The sequence below is a fragment of the Dipteris shenzhenensis genome, chromosome 18, assembly GCF_047967505.1.
Source record: "Dipteris shenzhenensis isolate YYH24624 ecotype China chromosome 18, Dip_SZ_1.0, whole genome shotgun sequence".
Classification (NCBI taxonomy): Eukaryota; Viridiplantae; Streptophyta; class Polypodiopsida; order Gleicheniales; family Dipteridaceae; genus Dipteris; species Dipteris shenzhenensis.
Genome location: NC_141613.1, coordinates 23,933,975 through 23,952,137, shown reverse-complemented (window position 1 = coordinate 23,952,137; position 18,163 = coordinate 23,933,975). Strand labels below are relative to the sequence as shown.

Sequence of the window (18,163 nt, the reverse complement as noted above, 5' to 3'; positions counted from 1 at the left end):
CAAATCTCTCAAGATTCATCCTAATCCAAACCTGCGAGGTCACTGCCACTGCTGGATCCAAAGTCACCATCAATGATAGCATGGTTAAACCAAACTCGATGTTTGTTGTTACACCCCACCTTGCCAGACAACATAAATTGCTACTCTCAATGTTTGTGCACTCGGTACTAAGGATCACTAAGCTCAATCCACTCCATCCCTCGTTCACACTTTCAGCATGTCACTCCTGAGAAGGATCACCAAATATTGACGGTCTTTTCCTCAATCCTCATGTTCCAATGACCCAACGCTTGGATTGATGTGTGTGCACAACACTTTTGGGAAGATGCCCTCTGTTGCACTCCGGAAGTTGGCTACTTGGTGTGCAATATTTTCACTATGCTCGGGTTGCAAAACAAGACATCAAGGAAAGCACAACGTAGGGGTTGGTGAGGTGGGGCAAAATTGTATGGAGACAAGTGATTAAGCGTATACCATGTGTACAAGTATGCAATAATGAAAAAGCAATACGATGAGAAAAATAATACTTGTATTAATATAGTTACAATAGTCACCATTAGCTGCTGTAGACTCAATGCTTATACATTTTGTTGCTCGCCTCAGCTGAGGCTCACCACTCATTGTCAATCACTAGACTCGAATCCTTCTAGCCTATGCCAATCCTAACAAGATAAAATACGAGGATCCAAGCAAGCTAGTGAGTGAGTCCGTGCTAACTCAGAATCACTTTCTAAGTACCTATAGACTCAAGCAGCTAAGATATGCCACCTTCCTATTCTAGACCTTGGAATTTGTTGGACCGTTGCTACCAATTGGTTTCCCTTTGTCAGCCTAAGTTGGCCTTTCCTATTACTTGGAGTCACACTACTTCAACTATCGGTGTTGAGGGAGGGAGGCATGTACCAAAGTAGGAGAATGGCCAAGACCTAGGTTTTTGAATGCATGCACCAAAATAAGGGACAAAGTGAATCCCAATGGAGCTGAAGCAAGAAAAAGACATAAGGAGGAGAGCATGTGGAATAATATTTGACGATGGTGTAAAGGTAGGCTCCATTAGGTTGTGGTAGCAATCTAACCTTGAGGGTTTTTGCAGAAAGAACAAATTGTGAAGGAGTGCAAGATTTGGTAAAGACAAGAAGCCCTCCACAACAAAGAGACAAATGCCACAAACTCTTTCCAATAAATTGAAAAAAGAGAGAAGGAAGGTAGGACTATATGCATTGAAGTGCTTTGTAGTTCTTGGATTACATTGTAAAATGAGACCACATAAAACTCTACAAAACTATGAATCAAGGTCTCCAACTACATCCAAGAATGCTACAACCACCTACAAAGCAACTTACACAACAAATTGGAGATGAGAAGAAACACATGATGATCACTTTTGACCTCAGGTTATCTCAACTACCTTGGGTTGAGACAAAGCATGCAAGTAAGTGCAGCTAGCTCAACTAAGTCAAAAAGACTACTATGAAAAGATGTGCTAAACTACCCTTTAGGTTATAAAAATAACAAAGGAATCAAAGGACACAAGTAACTAGCTTAGTGATATACCTGTTTATAGGAAATCAGGAAATTACTTTTTTGGCATGGGGAAGATTATTAAGCTATTTTTGACCAATTAGACAAGTCATGTTCTTATGTTCTAGTTAACTTTGAGTAAATATTGGGTGCTACTATATCCATGGTGACGGCACTAGTAATTGATTAGCTCTTATTGAAACACAATGCTCTTTGATAACTAGTACAACTATCTATATGAAAATAACTAGATTTGCGGCAGGCAGCCTTTTCATCATGGAGCACGTAACTACGGACTCAAAATTGAAGTTGAATCCTACTATTTTATCGACATTTTTAGGAAAAAAGTGAATGAGTAAAATAGTGGACATGAAACGTGACACAGGGTCCATTAGGACCCGATCCTCCCTACAAACGTCAGGGGGGGTGATTTATTATTGATTTTGTGATGTCCATATTTTGGGAGCTAAAGTCCAACAAATACATGAATAAGGCGATACAATAACTAATCCTCATTGCAGTTTATACAATATTATCAGATTGACTACAACCATATGAATAAAGGCATAGTCATCCTTCAATCTTGCATCCATCTTGGATTTCCTTGCTCCCTTGCATCGATAACATGCATTAAACGAGAGGAATGTTGTAAGAATTCGGATTAAAAACAAGATATTTTGAATGGACGAGTAATTGAGAATATTTATATTATAATATATAATTATTATAACCACATAGTGTGGGGAGGCGGCGTGCTTCCTTCCCTAAAGAGTTATAATCCGAGGGAACGGGCCCTTCCAGTGCCGAGATAACGCCGAGAGTACTAGCGCCGAGGATAAGTCTCGTGAATGGATAAGAAACTGGCATATTACCTGAATGTCAATAGTCGTAATCGTAGTCAAAACACCGAGAGACAATATCCTGAAAATTTGCCAGATGTGAGCCTAAGAGGATTTGTGTAGACTCTAGACACCACAAAAAGACAACTATCATTAGAGGAAGAGCACATAACATTCTCACTCTCCACTTAGCCAACATTACGTGTCTCTCCAACCTCGGAAAAATGGGAGTTTGAACACTGTAATAAGTCGAGCTTTTAGGCTTGTGAGAGTAGAGCATAAGGTCATCATGAGACTCTCCAAAGCTTCACATGCTAAGGCTATGCCACGCTGGGCTTCATCTTTTCAAGGCCCTTGCTACGCTCATGTGCTAGCACCTGCTTACACACAAACCCATCTTGGCTGCTTGCAGCTGCTTAACCTAGAGGCTGGCGGGCTTCCAACAACCTCACCACAGTGTATCCAATGTAGCTAACGTGGCACGTGGAGTGATAGATAGATTAGCATAGAGCTACAATCATTCAATTGTCTTGCAACCTCAAATCTATATACAAAAAATACCGAACGGACATCAATTGGGCGAGAATCTTACCTCAGAACCTTGGTTGAAGACATTGCAAGCAACTAGACCTCTCCACTATTGCTTGAAGACATAGACAATGCTAACAGATTTATGACAAAAGCACTGCTATGCTTTTCTCCCATCCTTTTGATTAAAAGCTTAACTATGCTTTTGCACCTTGCATTTCACACCGTTAGATTTTCTTGAAATAAATGCCCATGATTGTGACAAGTGGCTCAAGGAGAGCTCAAAAAACCTCAAACTTCTCCTTAGGCTGCCTACCATTAATTTAAAAAACCAAGAAGAAAAGAAGCGCATATTTGCAGAGCTTTGTCCTTCATACGATTGCTCTCACTAGCTTGCTTGCTCGAGGATTTCCAAATTCCAACACTCCACTGATATAGATTCTCTTGGTTTTCAGTTGTGTTGCGGTTGTTCTCCAATGCCTTTGATCAAGCTGCTAGAGCCAGTTATATTTTCATTCCCGCTGATCCTTTGATCAAGCTACCCTTAGACCCACACACAGTCAAAAGTGACTTTTTGCTCTAGATTAGTGTGAATTCCATTGCTTTTTGCATAAGTAATTTCCTCTTTGAGATTTTTGCCGCGGCTTCTCCACTCTCTCTGTGAAATTCTCTTGACTTTTTCGCATAAGTAATGCTTTAGGGTTCAAAGAGACACCTTCGATCTAGATTGAGTTCCGTTGCTTTTTGCATAAGTAATGTATCATCATCCGCTTCCTATATGCTTTTTTGGCTATTGTTGAAACAGTTTATGGTCGATCTTCACAACCTGATTGCTTGTGTTCTAATACATTAATCCTATGCAGGTAATCTCCCATAGAGTGCACAACTCTTTGCATTGATTCTCTTCATTTCACTCCCCGCATACTTCCCTTTTGACTCTTTCGTATAAGTATCTTGCTTTTGGATAGCACTTTTGCATGCAGATATCCTAAGTCTCTTCATCACAAAGTAATTTAGACTGTGTGTGGCACCGCACACAGTCAAAAGGGACAAAAGTATTTCCAAAAGCATTCCCATTCCATCGTAGACATACTTCCAAACCAAGTGTACGCTATTCAAAATACAAAGGCAAAGCTCAGTTGTGAGACGTTTTTCATTTCGCCATCTCTATAAATCAGACCATACAAGCTATCCTCATTCAATCAACCCTCAACCATACAAGCTATCCGCGGTTCATACAAAGAAGAAGCATCCATTCTGCGAGCTAATGGAGCGAGTATATTCACAAGGCACCAAAGGACACACTACATCAAACGCCACCGAAGGAACATAACAGGCCCAATGAAGTAAGCCACCGTGCCTCAGGAGTGAAAGAAAGCCGTGCACAAGGTCAAAGTACGCTAGGATGCAAGTCTGAGGGCATTGAATCTGTAGTTGACCAGCATGATAAGGTCAAGCACCACGAAGATAGCCAGGAAAATAACAGCGCCATTTTGAGGTCACGAGGAAAGAGGGTCAAATAGAACACATTCTGATGAATGAATTGGAGAACAACACTACCACCAGCTACTGCAACACCAATATACTAACATGCAACGGCTAGAGCAGTGCAATAAGGCTTTAACACAGTAGATTGAGAAGTTCACCTAGCAAACATGGTAGAGACAGGCTCCTACGAGGATGTAACGGCCACTCCTCCAGTTCTCCAAACTGTAGTGGACTATGTCAAGGAAGCGGTAAGGATCTATGCCAGCGATCTTTTCAACCACATGAAAAAGTATTCCAGTGAATTCAAGCTCAGCCTTGCAACGGATCTGACACCGAGTCTATTGAAAATCGTTCTGCAATCAGAGTTGTGCAAAAGCTTGTTACGTGGGTTTGAGAACCACGCTCTGATCCAAAAATAAAGGAGAACTAATCAATGCGCTCAACCCCAAGTGCAAGCGCATGAATCAGTAGGCGATTGGAACTCGGTAATGGATTCCATAGCCTTCCTCAAAATCTCAGCTTGTAGAATTGACCGAGATGTCGTCTCTCTTCGCAGCCTCTTCTTATCGATCACAGCTTCACTTTCTGTCAATCCTGTTGCATTGGTGTGTGAGAACTGATGCCCAAATTATAGGAGGGCAGCCAAGGTAGAGTTGGTGGGTTTTGAGAAGAAGGTGACAACCAAGGTGAGTGGATTGGCACCAACAAGGTAGCAAGCGTACTTCAACGAAAAAGGTGTATAAGAGGCATGCACTCAGCTCATAAAAGAGCTTGCCTAGCCCTGACGATGATCACCGTAGCATAGTGTCTATGACAGTGAAAAGATACAAAGCTATTCTGAAGCCATGTTGAAAGCATTTCCTTGCGGTGGGATTCGTGAGACATGGTCAAGAATTCTATACTGTTGATTAGACAAACAAAAAATGAATTGAAAGAATTCTCTCATGAGTATCAAACATCATAGACTTAGACATTTGGTTAGTCGTAGTTGTTACTTACAGGAATAGATTCATGGTTTTCTTTTAGCTGTTCGTTCGTTTATATAGTTTAGTTTTTCACTAAATCAAGGGCCTAACTCAACTAAATCAAGGAATACTTAGATTCGTGGTTTTCTTTTAGCTGTTCGTTGAAGATTGCACGTTGCACCTTGCATCGAAAATTGAGTAGACCATTTGCTTCTTGCAATCACAGTTTAAATGTTTATATAGTTTAGCTTACCATTAAATCAAGGGCCTAAATCAACTAAATCAAGGGCTTACATTCATGACAAGTGGCTGAAGGAGGTGTGAGAAACCCCAAACATCTCAACTAAATCAAGGGCTTACATTCATGACATGTAGCTCAAGGAGGTGTGAGAAATCCCAAACATCTCCCTAGGCTGCTTGCCGTAAACAAACAATGCAAATCAATAGTGCTATTTTCTAACTATGTATTTGCTAACCAGTAGTGCTTAGTGGTACTATTATTTGCCAAGTACCAGTACTATTTTCTTTTAAGTATTATTGTTAAGAGTGGGTATTATTTATATATTTCTAGGCAGCCAAGGAGTGAGCATTCAATGGTGTTTACAATGGCACTAGTGTTCATAGAAAATAATTTTCTCAACAAATCAGTAAACTTGGGGTTTCTAAAATTTGAAGGGTTTTCTTGAGAATTTGTAGATTTTAAATAACTGAATTGCTTAAAATTTGTAGATTTTACAAAATTGAGAAAACATTTATTACAGGTGAAATTGAAAATGTTACAGGTTCATTGTATGTAGTTTACAGGTTATATATAACGCCCATTCAATGGTGCTTGCAATGACATCATGCTTTATAGCGTGCTATTGTGTAAACACATCCATGAGAAAGGGGCTGGGAGTATTTCCTATCCATCGGAAGAAAAAGTGTGTCCGGCATACACCCGCCGTGCCCAAAGTACGAGTTACCAATTGGGCCGTACGTGCCAATAATCTTCAATTCACGTAGAAGCAGTCTGTCGCCGCAAACCCTAGGAAACCGCCCTGTTGGAACCGACACATAGTGTTTGTTGCGATGACATCATGTGAGACGGGGGCAATGACACGAGGGTGATTGCAATGAAATCATGTGAAGGTGAGATGGAATGATGGGATGGCAATTTCCAAACGGCTCTCTAGATTGAACAAGGCATTAGGGTTTATAGGGCTTAAGAACGAAGGTAATAAATAGGATCTGTATGTGTAAGTGCTTGGCGGCATCTCTCTCTCTCTCTCTCTCTTGCTCTCCTTTTGCTTCTGTGAAGGAACTGAGCTTGGGCGATTTGGCTATGGAGTCTGTGTGATGCTAGAGCCCTCTTTTGGATCTGCAACAAAAATTGAGCTCCAAGAATTGGGTTCTTTTGTGCGGCGCATTACGATGCTACGGAATAAGCTTTTTCTGTCCAAGTACCTTGGCTGCATTTTCACGTTCTAATATTAGGCAGCTGGCGGCTGATGATCCCCCGCCACCCTCGCCGATATTTTGAACACTTCATCTCTCATCCCGCCGCATCTCCCGTTTCTTCGTTACCCCTTCCTCCCTCGGATTATTACCCTCCTCCCTTTCTCTGTCAGTCCCTCGTCAACGCCCTCATTGCATCCCCCTCCTGCACTCCTTCCTTCCCCAGCGATTTTGCTTTGCTTTGCCCCGACTTCCCACGAGAATGGGCAGTATGCTTCTTTCGTCCGTAGTGAGCAAGAACGTGATCCACGATCCGGCAATGTTGCAAGAAGGGGGAATGCGTGACGTATATTTGAGCTCACCAGTAAGCACCCAGAATGGAATTCCCCCCAACTTTTGTCTCGCGAGTGTAAATTATTGCTAGTTGGTGTCTGTAATCTGTCCTATAATTATCGATTTCAGTCAGCATCAGTGTACCTTTAGTTTTAGTGACTGATTTTATATGTAACAACAGAGAGCGTGTCGGCCTTTGCCAAACCAGTTTTTTGGCACAGCAATGCAGATTTGCGAACAGACATGCCTTCTTCGTAGGCGTCCACTCAATCCAGGTTGTTCTTTTACACTCCTTTTTGGGTGCTTCATGTTTATTGCATAGTGGTGAAGACGTCTATATGTTCCACTTCAAAAGTGTAACACGGTGGATACGAGCCTTTTTATAAACATCACTCGTTGACCTGCATGCAACATAAAGAAATGTTTCGATGGTCAAGCTTTCTCATCACCATTGCGTCGTAACAACTACCTCAATTCAGCTTTCCTTGTCTAAATGCTCAATGGGCAACATGAAAATGTTTCCATGATAACTAGCGAGGTATTGCAAGAAGTGCCACATCTAAGTAGGTGATGGCGGTGAGCTTGATGACGACTTCAAGGCTTGTGGCAATTAGAGGTGTTGGACGCCCCCGCCCCGCCCCCGATAATGTGGAGCAATAGAAAAACACATTTTGGATGTGTATACCATGATCCTTTGGTGGTTGATCCTTTGATAGCTTGGCCATGGTCAAGGCAAGTTGGTGCTCGTGCTTGGCTGAAATCCTACTAGGAGTCATGATGTCTCCCAAACATGTACTACTTTCTACCTCTGCTCGCTTGTTTGGGTGGAATCATAAACGACGTAAGGCAGCCCGTCATTGGCAGGCTTGCGACAAATGGGATGAGAAATCGCAGGGCTGGTGTCCAAACTCTTGCTGCTCTGGTCACTACGTGTGGTAAGGCCTGGGTATCTTGTCCTGTGGTTGTCACTCAATGGTAATGCAGTCACATTTTTGTTGAGGACTCTGAAGTCTCTCTCTCCAGTCACCACTCTTATGGGTTTGTGTGTTTGTTTGTTGACCTCTTCCATGAAGCCCTAGGGACACGAGAGAGAGAGAGAGAGATTTCCTCGGAAGATCTCACGGGCCCATGGGACAAAGTACATCAAGAGAAGAAACTTATACAAGCTTGTGGGCTGAAGCAAAGGGCGCGCTAGGGTCCTTGCTACGTGCTATGCTAAGCTAAAGAGCTCAAACTCAAACTTCAAAACTGTACAAGCTTGTGGGCTGAAGCAAAGGGCGTGCTAGGGTCCTTGCTATGTGCTGTGCTAAGCTAAAGAGCTCAAACTCAAACTTCAAAACTGAAAAACTCAAGATTCAAATGCCGGCACCATTGTGGCTCTGTGGTGGGCTGCAAAGATGTCTTGGACCTACATTTGCCGAGTTGTCTCTCACTGTGGCGGATGACGTGGTCTCCTCAACCTCTGTATTTAATGGGCTATGTCAATAGTGCCTCATCTCTGGCGGTCTTCTGTGAGGAGAGCTGAGATAGACCGGACCTCGATAGTGCGTGCTCTGTTCACGAGAGAGAGAGAGAGAGAGAGAGAGAGAGAGAGAGAGAGAGAGAGAGAGAGAGAGACAGACATTTATTAACGTTGGTAGAAGCTCAAAAAAGCCGAAGAACATCATGATAGTACATCCTCATGGCGGAAACTAGAGGTGTTTATCACACCTTTGAAAAGCTCTAGTGGTTCATACTAGCTCACGTTCTATGTGTTAGTCATGTGTTAGCCAAGAGTATCCTGAGCTCTTTGTGGGTAGAACGTGGATCCAACTTGGAGTTCTAGTTGTCTTTGGAACATATTTGAGATCTATTGGTGGTGCAATCGGCTCCTCGCTGAGTGTGATATCCGTAGATGACCTGTGGCAGCTTGATGTTAATATTGCAATTATAATGGTGCATGAATATCAAACTCAAGGTCATGATCTTAACGGTGCATGAATATAATATTGCAATTATAATGGTGCATGAATATCAAACTCAAGGTCATGATCGTAACGTCTCCCAATCCCATCTTCCTTTGCAAACTAGTAGTCCATGATCTCCTACTGTCAATCTCTGATATGAATTGTCAATGACTTTGCTCGTATCCTCGTATCTGTGTTTGGAAAGGTAGTGGCATCTTTCCTCGAATCTCATATTGTATTAAGACATGCTCCTCTTTCTTTATCTCTCGTGTGCCATAGAGAGTGCATAGTCTCCAGTCTCTATGATGCCATGTGGCTGAAATCTCGCATCCGACCTTGATATGGAATCTATGGGATAAGGTCTTGGGCTGGCCCACATTGATCCATACCATGTGAGATAGATGGTTTTATAGGTACCTTGGAGGAGCTTAGATGAACTATCCTCATACTGGTGGAGGAAGTGTTTTTGGTAGAAGGCCATTTTGGTCGCATGTGGTTGTGGAGGGGATACAAAAGTCGTGTGCATTAAACTGACCATCGTTCATCTCGGATGACCTGATGGACCTCCTCGTGTCAGACACAAGAGGAACGGCATCTAGTGAGAACTGCTATGGAGGTGAATGATTGATTGACACGCCTTGCTATAAGAGCCATTTGGTGGCCTATGCAGATTTGACATGGCTCGTTTCACTTAGATGCAAGCTGCATAGGTAATGAGAGAGCTCTCCAAGGTAGTCTTTGTGTACCCTTGGTCAAGATAATGATATGTGGAGTGCATCTCTTCTCCCAAGTTGTGTGTGAGAGAGAGAGAGAGAGAGAGAGAGAGAGAGAGAGAGAGAGAGTATGAATTAAAGTCCGCACGAGACTCCTCATGATCTATGGGACTGGCAATTACTATTAACTAATAATGATCCCTTACAATTAGTGGAAGAAAATATTACACACTTGCTCTGTAGCGAGTACTGTTGGGCTAATTTGTGTGCTAGTCCTAGTACTTTCTTGCGGTGGTCCAAAACCTCTTTTAAGTATGTAGGCTATCTCATGGGCTATCCATAGATGCCACTTATACCTTGGTATGAGCCTTGTAGGCCTAGTTATAGTCAGTTAGGACTATTGGTACAGTTAGTTTATGTACCATCTAGGTCAGCTAGGACACTTAGTCCAGTTAGGATAGTTAGCCCTAGGGTTTTGTTATGTTGGCTCACCCTTGAGCCTCCACACTTCAGTTTTGCAACAATCTATTACAGCATCTCGTTTTGCTCCATTGTGCTTCCATTTTTGAGCTTCCATTGCTTCCAACACCTAGTAGTGGTATTAGATGTCACATGCACCCCTGCACTTGGGTGCAAGGTGACACACTGGCTACATCGACAAGTGCATTATTTTTTTGCCGAAAAAACAGTGCTGATTATATTACTTCGAAAAAACAAGATACATAAGGTCAGTTTTGCAGCTGACGGGGCTGCGTTTACAAATTGGACGCAGCCCTAAATGGAAACAAAAGCTCTCTCTCACGGAGGGATCAGGCGGGTGTGAGTAAACAGCCAGAGAGGTGGTGAATAGCGCCACTGAAGGCCCTGAGAAGTATGCTTGAAGACGAGGCCCTGCGTATCCCAATCTCGGAGGAAACGTCTCTGATTATATTACTTCGAAAAAACAAGATACATGAGGTCAGTTTTGCAGCTGACGGGGCTGCGTTCACAAATTGGACGCAGCCCTAAATGGAAACAAAAGCTCTCTCTCACGGAGGGATCAGGCGGGTGTGAGTAAACAGCCAGAGAGGTGGTGAATAGCGCCACTGAAGGCCCTGAGAAGTATGCTTGAAGACGAGGCCCTGCGTATCCCAATCTCGGAGGAAACGTCTCTGCTTCTCCCGGCCAGCCCGGGAATCTCCCTGTATCTGGTCCCACTGGCCTCTGAGTGTGTGTATAATCTCACTCCAGATGTCGGCCATGACCTGGGCAGTCGAAAGAGAGGTACCACCGAGGATTTGTCGACAAGTGCATTATAGTTCCCAGATAGGAGATTTTGTCGTATGCTGTGACCCCTTGTCCAAGGACAGTCAGGCACAAGCTATGTAGGTCAGTCTCTCAGCCTTAGGTCAAGTCAGTAGTCAGTTCTTGTTCACTAGTACCCACTGGAGAACAGCAGGTTAAGTGTTTCCATCTTATGGTTTAGGTCTTAGCCTAGGTTAGGAGTCCCTTTAGGTTCCCCAAAAACTCCCCGGGCAAATGAGCCAGGGAGGGCTTTTTATAGGCTGGTTGTAGGCCAGCCAGTCTGTAAAACAGACTGGGTTGGCTCAGTCCAGCCCTATAAAAGGGCCCCTTGGCTGCCCTGTTTTCTCATTCAGTTTGCTCCTGCCTTCAGTCCTCCTACAGCTCCACTTCAGCCTCCTGTGCTGCCCAAAAACTCCCCTGGCAAATGAGCCAGGGAGGGCTTTTTATAGGCTGGTTGTAGGCCAGTCAGTCCATAAAACAGACTGAGTCGGTCTGTTTACAGACTGGGTTGGCTCAGTCCAGCCCTATAAAAGGGCCCCTTGGCTGCCCTGTTTTCTCATTCAGTTTGCTCCTACCTTCAGTCCATAGTTACCGCGGAACGGGAACGTTCCGGGAACGTCGGATGCTAGAACGGGAGCAGGAACGGGAACGGGAGCGGATTGGGAACGTCGGGGAACGCCACATCATATGACATAAAATGACAAAACATTTAAAATATCCAAGATTAAACTTTAAAGTCTTAAACATTAAAAATTTAAAGACTCCAGAGTCCAGACTCCAAATGGAAATTGAAAAGAAAGTACATTGCATGAGGATATATAATAGCTGAAAATACAAAAAGCTGGCTGCTGAGTACAATGTACATATGACAAAAGTATCAAGTATGACAAGTACAAAACTAGCCTCAAGGGCCAAGGTAACTGGTGAGTCAAAGACTAGTCATCAGCAAGTGGGATCTCATCCTCCTGTCCAGGCTATCCCTCAATCTGCTCATCCTCATGCTGCTCCACATCATCCTCTCCCTTTGGCTAATCCTTACCATCATTGTCACCAAGATCAAGGGAAAATCCAATAAATGGCTTTGGAGTATACTCAGCCCTGAACTTGTTAAGCAAACACAAGTTCGCATTAACAAATACAAGGTCATTTGCCTTCTGGACGTTCCGGCACGTTCCGCCCTACGTTCCGGCACGTTCCGCCATGTTCCGGAACGTTCCGCCACGTTCCGGAACGTTCCGCCTGATAGACACGTTTCGCTGCCGTTTCGTCCGTTCCGGGCACGCCTGCAGCTCCGGACCGGCGTTCCGGCGTTCCAGGAAGGCGGAACGCCGTTCTTCGGTAACTATGCTTCAGTCCTCCTACAGCTCCACTTCAGTCTCCTGTGCTGCCCAAAAACTCCCCTGGCAAATGAGCCAGGGAGGGCTTTTTATAGGCTGGTTGTAGGCCAGTCAGTCCGTAAAACAGACTGAGTTGGTCTGTTTACAGACTGGGTTGGCTCAGTCCAGCCCTATAAAAGGGCCCCTTGGCTGCCCTGTTTTCTCATTCAGTTTGCTCCTGCCTTCAGTCCTACTACAGCTCCCACTTCAGCCTCCTGTGCAGCCCCTGAGATCCTCAGATCTGGCCCTGCTCTAGCCTTTGTCCCTTGGCCATCAGTTCAGCCTGATCTGAAGGTGACCACGCAGCACGACAGTCGGAGGTTTGGACCAGCAAACGGAGAGAGGTTTGGACACTGTTTCCTCAGCTTTCTCAGCTCTCTTTTACAGTTTACACAGCTCACTCTCAGCTCTATATTTCAGTCATCTCTCAGTTCTCTTATAGGATCTATCACTTCTAGTTTTCACTGTTTCCTCAGCTTTCTCAGCTCTCTTTTACAGTTTACACAGCTCACTCTCAGCTCTATATTTCAGTCATCTCTCAGTTCTCTTATAGGATCTATCACTTCTAGTTTTCACTCTCTCACTCATGCAGTAACCTTGCATACTGGTAGACAGCACAAGCCTCTTCCTTGCCTCGCAGAAGCATCCTACATCGTCAGTGTGGACAGCATCAAGGTCTTGGTATCGGTCGGCGTTGCCTCTCAGGTCCTTGGGTCTGCTATACGTGTGCACAGTGAGCTCTTCAGAAGCGCGTTCCGTGCTCTCTCAAAGAATTTCTCAGTTCTCCAAGTATAAAGCAAATTCTGAGGCCCTCAGTGGGTACAGGGACCCAATCGGTTGTCAACTCTACTCTCTCTCTACCCTCATCTCCTTTCTCTCTCTATGGTGAACAACGCTCATTCCTCGCTAAAGGTTTGAAGAAGGTCTTGCTGTGAATTACATGATCAGATAACCGTTGCATGCTACATTAGAGCAGGTTGGGAATCCATTCCCTCAGCCATTGACAGCTTTCCCAAGCTGTTTGGCAGCCTTTGGAGCCCTCATTCTTGCTGGGCTTGCTGGTTTTCACACTCCCACGAGTGTTTGAGACCTTTCCAAGCAATTCTGTCGCGAAAGATCTCATTTTGACGCGAGAAGATCGCATTTTGGAGTAGCTACCGCGAAGGAGACGCATTTTGGAGCAAATTTGAGCACTTTTTGCAGCAAAACCTCATCTGTACGAAAAACTGTACCGGCGTTAGAAACTCCGTACAACCATATGGCCTTGTTAGAAATCTCGTACAATTGTACGGACTGTCAAAAATTCCGTACACATGTACGAAAATTCGCACACTGTCAGAAATCTGTACATTGTTAGAAATCCACACATTGTTGCCTCTAGTTGTGTGTTAGCACTTCGGAGCCGCCTCGAGCTGTGTGCTAGCATTTCGGAGCTGCCTCGAGCTGCGTGTCAACATTTTGGAGCTGCCTCGAGCTGCGTGTCGGCGTTTGGAGCCATTTGGAGCTACTGAATTGATTTGGAGACTTCTGTTTAAGCCCTTCACTCCTCATTTGGCATCCCTTTGCCTCGGGCTGCGAGCTTCTCTCCATTGGATCTCTCTCTTCATTTCTACGTACTCTCCTCCTCGTGGGAGCACTTCTTTTGTTGTAATTCTCATTTGCTCACTTTCAGAGCGTGTCACTACTGTACATCATTGGGTAAGCCATTGTTGCATTGGCTTTTTCCAATTTCTGCTTCATTTGCATTTTGGAAAGGCCTTGTGTTGCCTTTGGGGATTTTTCTTGCAACAGGTACACCTTGGGACAGCAGAGTCTTTTGCAGGCATAAGCTTTGAAGCTTGGGCAGATTTTTGGCACCTGATTCTGAGAGGTTGCCTTTCTCTCATTTGCTTTGCCAGTTGGTGCATTTGCCTTGTATTTCAGCACCCCTAGTTGTGTGTCAGCATGTCAGCGTTTGGAGCCATTTGGAGCTACTGAATTGATTTGGTAGACTTCTGTTTGAGCCCTTCCTTCCTCATTTGGCATCCCTTTGCCTCGGGCTGCGAGCTTCTCTCCATTGGATCTCTCTCTTCATTTCTACATACTCTCCTCCTCGTGGGAGCACTTCTTTTGTTGTAATTCTCATTTCCAGTTCTCATTTGCTCGCTTTCAAAGCGTGTCACTGCTGTACATCATTGGGTAAGCCATTCTTTTGTTGTAATTCTCATTTCCAGTTCTCATTTGCTCGCTTTCAGAGCGTGTCACTGCTGTACATCATTGGGTAAGCCATTGTTGCATTGGCTTTTTTCAATTTCTGCCTCATTTGCATTTTGGAATTGTTGGATGAAGGCCATGCAAGCTGAATTGGATTCTATCCATTAAAATGACACTCGGGAGTTGTGTGATTTGCCTTATGGCAAGATAAGTGGGTTTAGAAGATCAAACGGAAAGCTGATGGTTCAGTGGACTGTTACAAAGCCCGTCTTGTTGCTAAGGGCTATGCTCAGTAGCATGGCATTAACTTTGAGGAGACTTTTGCTCCCACTTCCAGGATCACTACCATTCACATTGTTATTGCCTTTGCTGCCCACTTTCATTGGTAGATACATCAGCTTGATATTAAGACAGCTTTGCTTCATGGGCATTTGTAGGAAGAGGTCTATGTTTCCCAACCTCGTGGCTTTGAGGTTGAAGGTTCTGAAAGCAAGGTATGTCGCTTGAAAAAGGCCCTCTATGGATTGAAGCAGGCACCTCGGGCTTGGTATTTGAGAATTTATTCTCATTTGCTCACACTTGGCTTTCAGAACAGCCCTACAGAGGCTACCCTTTACATCCGCAAGCGTGGGACAGATTTGTTGATTTTAGTCCTTTATGTGGATGACATGCTTGTAACTGGGACACATGCTCAGCAAATTGCAGATTTTAAAGTTGATTTGCAGCAAACATTTGCTATGTTTGGCATTCAATTTGCTAGGAGTGAGGGGGGCATTTTGATGTCACAATCCAAGTGCATTGGACATCTTTTGTAGCGTTTTCAGTTTGAGGATTGCAAGCCAGTATCCACACCATTAGAGACTAGTTTTCACTTCTCTTTTGAGGATGGCAGCACTCTCTATCAGCAGGCATTTGGTTGTTTGATTTACCTATGCCATACGAGACCTGATCTACAATATGCTGTCTCACAGTCGAGCAGATATATGCACAGCCCATCTATGCACCATTGGCATGCCGTGAAGCGTGTTTTTAGATATCTTAAAGGCACTCAACATTTATGGGGCTGATAATACTTCACTTGTCATGCATGGATTCATTGATAGTGATTGGGCTGGTTGTTCTGACACTCTTGTGTCACATAGTGGCAACTATTTTATGCTTGGTATTTCATGTGTTTCTTGGTTTAGCAAGAAGCAGAGTACAACTGCTACTTCTAGCTGTGAAGCTGAGTACAGAGCGGCTTTTACAGCTACAGTGGAGTGTGTTTGGCTTTGGAAGCTACTTGCAAATTTTTGTGCATGTCAGACTGCTCTTATTGTCATCTTCACTGATAGTCAGAGTGCTTTGGTTGTTGCACGGAATCCTGTTTTCCATGCTTGCATAAAGCACATTGAGGTTCACTATCACTATGTCAGAGAGCGATTATTAGCAGGTGATATTGAGTTGTCGTATGTTCCCACTAAAGACAACTTGGCATATCTTTTTACAAAGGCTTTACCTCGACCTAAGTTTGAGGCTTTTCGGCAAGCTTTTTAAACTTAGTACCTTTTGTAACTCGATCTATTGTACTCTATTTAGTTATAGGTTGCTATATCCTACGGGACAAACATGTGTAACTATGACACTAGATATTTAGGTATCCTGAGCCATGTCCAGGATACTTCAGCCCATACCATGGAGGGGGGTTTGTAGGCTATCTGATGGGCTACTCATAGATGCCACTTGTACCTCGGTATGAGCCTTGTAGGCCTACTTATAGTCAGTTAGGACTATTGGTACAGTTAGTTTATGTACCATCTAGGTCAGTTAGGACACTTAGTGTTATGCTCAAGTCGAGGTAAGATGACCTCGGAAGGGTCAATCGACATTTTTCTTTAAAGGATCAATGTTTGTATTATATTTGTTTGGGCTTCATGTAAAAGATAAAAAAGGAATAAGGTTAAGGTCCTTGGTGTGGGTGACATGGCACTAGACTAGGTGGATCTAAGGCTAAGGGACTTTAATGCATTCAAAGTGCCTAGGGGCAGATGAATTTAAAGATATCCCAAGAGAGGGGTGAATGATGCATTAAGGAAGGACCCTAAATTGAAGACATGTGGCATACTAGATCCATCTAGGGAGTTTGGGGCTCGTTGGAATTAAGCAAGCAGAGAGCTTTGACGAAATAAATCTTTTTGGGATTTTATAACAGAGAAGCTTGCAACCAACGAGGTTGGCTGGGAGGATAAACCAAGTGCCCGTGCCCGTGATTTGACGACAAGCAGGAAGAAAATAGATTGGAGTGTATCATTTGGTATTAGAGCGTAGGTTGTTTGGAGCGTACGACGATGATACGGTTCACATAAGTCTGGGTAGCGTGGATGAACGGCACGTGACGTGTGCTATCGGGTGGTCACGGGATTAGCTGCCGCAGGTGATGATGGCTATCGGGTGGTCACGGGACTAGTTGTCGCAGGAGCGTACGGTTCACGTAGGCAGGTCACGGGACTAGCTGTCGCAGGAGCGTACGGTTCACGTAGGTATCTCGGAAGGCATACGAGCGGCGCATGTAAAGGAATTGCCAGGAGTCTGTAATTCAAAAAAAGCGATACGTGGGTGGGCTCTTGTATTCAGCTTGCAGAGCCAATCGATTTGTGAAGGTGTAGGAATGGTTGGCGGAGCGACGGTGTGTTGCTCGTGTTCTTCGTTAGCTTTAATGAACTAGGATCGTGAAGCCATTCGGGGAGCTGGGATTTTGTTTTACGGGATCAGAGAAAGACTAAGGTTGTAGATCGTTGAGCTGTCATGACGGAACTACAGGAGCCTAGGAGTATAGGCTGGTTGGAGGTGATCCTTTAATGTAAGGGTCTGACGTTATGACCGTACAGCATGTTAGTGATTATAAGGCAGGTCATAAATGTGTGTGGGAGTGGCTTACGGGAACTAGTTGACTTCTTCATGCAGCAAAGATATACCAGGGGGCTTTCGACTCTTTATTCCCTCTATTTTATTTGGTTAAATTTCTGAAGGTTTGAGGTATGTGAGTTGGATTGGGAACAGATTTACGCCTTTGGATTAAGGGCTTGAGGTTTCTTAGATTGCAGGAGTTTCCCTAGTGTAGGGAAAAGCGGGTTCGGTTACAGTGTGATATATGCTTTGTTAGCTGTAAAGTTGGAAGTTGGACTTTCGATTTGTAATTACAGTTTCAAGCGGTGTTTTATTTATTAAAAAAAAAAAAACACCCATTGACCTGAATGGAAGTAGAAGAAGAAGCTTTCAGGATGGATCCCGTAGAGTCGGGAGTCCGGCCGACCCCGCAGGTGTCGCGCCCAACAGGCCATACACTATCTGGCAGAATTGCAATGTTAGAGGATGCCTTGCAACAGATTTTAGCGCAGCAGTTACAAACAAATGTGGGGCAATCTGAACTCAGAAAAATGGTGCATAGTATATCTGCTAGACCATCTCGTGAGGAGAAAGGTAAATCTCAAACCCTCGAGCTCTGGGGTGGTGATCTGAAGCCCTACTCTTTCTGGGACATCTATGTTGGCTAATATGTGC

The 18,163-nt window shown here is 44.1% G+C and overlaps 1 pseudogene across 1 annotated transcript in view; it reads left to right on the top strand.

Moving 5' to 3' along the window:
- Positions 1–6,517: 6,517 nt before the first annotated feature.
- LOC147890979 (argininosuccinate synthase, chloroplastic-like) overlaps positions 6,518–18,163 on the top strand; it is a 96,564-nt pseudogene continuing 84,918 nt past the window's right edge. Inside the window, exons 1-2 of the transcript XR_015542604.1 lie at positions 6,518–7,142; positions 7,293–7,386. The product of XR_015542604.1 is annotated as an argininosuccinate synthase, chloroplastic-like (transcript). The remainder of the gene's footprint in view (positions 7,143–7,292; positions 7,387–18,163) is intronic.